The sequence below is a fragment of the Schistocerca serialis genome, unplaced genomic scaffold (assembly GCF_023864345.2).
Source record: "Schistocerca serialis cubense isolate TAMUIC-IGC-003099 unplaced genomic scaffold, iqSchSeri2.2 HiC_scaffold_1188, whole genome shotgun sequence".
Taxonomy (NCBI): Eukaryota; Metazoa; Arthropoda; class Insecta; order Orthoptera; family Acrididae; genus Schistocerca; species Schistocerca serialis.
Genome location: NW_026047390.1, coordinates 22,501 through 25,000, shown reverse-complemented (window position 1 = coordinate 25,000; position 2,500 = coordinate 22,501).

Below are 2,500 nucleotides of genomic sequence, written 5' to 3'. Positions count from 1 at the left end.
GCAAGCGTCCGCTCAATTATTCTGCAAACAGGAGGAGGCTGAGCTCCCCTGCACAATACACCTCGAAACCCTCTCAGGTCCCGGCGGCGCGCAGCGCCGTCCTAAGTACTTGGTCGGGTTCGAGAGAGGCGCAATCGCCCGGAGTTTGGCGAGTAGACGCTTTAGGTGCGACCACCCGTGCTCCCAACTGAGCTTGCCGCTGCCGACAGAGGCCCGGGAGCGTGCTGTCGTGGCATTGCCGGCGGGAGACAACACGCGCCACCTACGGTGGCCGGCAGCTCCAACGCCAGCGCCACAGAAGGACAAAAGCCCCACTTGGGTGCCGAAGCGAACTCTCCCAGCACAGCGCACGCGCCAACACGTCCGCACAGCTGCGATACAATCCACCTGCGAGAACCGCAGAGGCGACCGAGCAGCAGACGGCGTCGCGGCGCCGAGCGCCGGGCGGCGGCGCATCCTCAGCGCACACAGTCCTCAATCGGACCAGCACACTGCAGATGTCCACCGCGCTTCGCACCGGGCCCGCGAGGACCTACTTTGGCCGCACGGCGCCGCGTGCAGGGTGCGCCGGCGCGCAGCTGCGCCGCCTGCCGCCTCCGTCGGCCGGCGCGCCTGCCACTGGCCGCCCCCACCAGCCGGCTGTAGCGCGTGCGCCCACGCACCGCGCGGCCAGCACGCCGGGAGGCCCCCCCTCACCGGCCGGGGACGGTCCCACCCAGCCACCGCCGCGTATCGCTTCACACCCACATGCCATTCACGTTCGTGGGCATGGTGGGTATCGCTGAAACAACCGGTTGGTAGCTCAACCGATCGTCGCCATCACTGATTCACCTCTAGCGAGAACAACCGCACCACAACGGTTTACCAGTTCTTCATTTGCGTAACGTCACCAGCAAACGTAGACGTCCATCGCCATTTGCAAATTCAACGATTGTTGCATGCCTGTGTCAGGTGTCACGACACACTATGTCTGCCCACATACACGCAACAACATGTGCACGCTTCGCGAACACGTGGAAGGTGGCCCCCGTACGTATGCGATGTCCATTGCGCGAACGACTGTCAACCGGCCTCTGTCGCATGTCGCAGATGTGGAACGCAGTGCACCATGCTATCACGGTGTGTGAGAAGAGACGACTACGTCTGACAACACGCGCCACTACATCAACAGACGGCTCATGCTGATCGCCATCCACGGCATACCATACTTCAATCCAGCTCTTATAGGGAGACGACACGTAGCTGAGTGCACAATATTTGGACCGTATGGTTCGCCGTTGTTGGCGCAGTCGTGGTACGGTCACACATGTACCACGATGTATCATTCAGTACATGAGGACCAATGTGCAGTACAGTGTGTGATTTGGACGTACAACATCAGCGGACAGTTGACACAAGCCGTACCACAACGTAGGCTGTGCTTCGCCATGCGAATGCCAATGAACAACTGCGAAGGGCATTGAGCATGTACGTCCTGCTGCCATCCGCATTACAGTGTATAGCTGCAAGGTGTTTAACATGAAGCGATACTCTGGGGACCGGGCAGTGCGAGTAGCAAACTATATTGCGGGGGTTGCAGTTAGGCAACACTACACTAATTTAACGCGTCGTATGACAATTACAGAGCAGGTTAAGGCCCAACGTGTGTTGGGTTAAGGTACAATATAGGTTAGGTTAAGGTACAATATAGGTTAGGTTACGGTACAATATGGGTTAGGTTAAGGGACAATATGGGTTAGGTTAAGGGACAATATAGGTTAGGTTAAGGGACAATATGGGTTAGGTTAAGGGACAATATGGGTTAGGTTAAGGGACAATATGGGTTAGGTTAAGGGACAATATGGGTTAGGTTAAGGGACAATATAGGTTAGGTTAAGGGACAATATAGGTTAGGTTAAGGGACAATATAGGTTAGGTTAAGGGACAATATAGGTTAGGTTAAGGGACAATATAGGTTAGGTTAAGGGACAATATAGGTTAGGTTAAGGGACAATATAGGTTAGGTTAAGGGACAATATAGGTTAGGTTAAGGGACAATATAGGTTAGGTTAAGGGACAATATAGGTTAGGTTAAGGGACAATATAGGTTAGGTTAAGGGACAATATAGGTTAGGTTAAGGGACAATATCGGTTAGGTTAAGGGACAATATGGGTTAGGTTAAGGGACAATATAGGTTAGGTTAAGGGACAATATAGGTTAGGTTAAGGGACAATATAGGTTAGGTTAAGGGACAATATAGGTTAGGTTAAGGGACAATATAGGTTAGGTTAAGGGACAATATAGGTTAGGTTAAGGGACAATATGGGTTAGGTTAAGGGACAATATAGGTTAGGTTAAGGGACAATATAGGTTAGGTTAAGGGACAATATGGGTTAGGTTAAGGGACAATATGGGTTAGGTTAAGGCGCAATATGGGTTAGGTTAAGGCGCAATATAGGTTAGGTTAAGCGACAATATGGGTTAGGTTAAGGGACAATATAGGTTAGGTTAAGGCGCAAT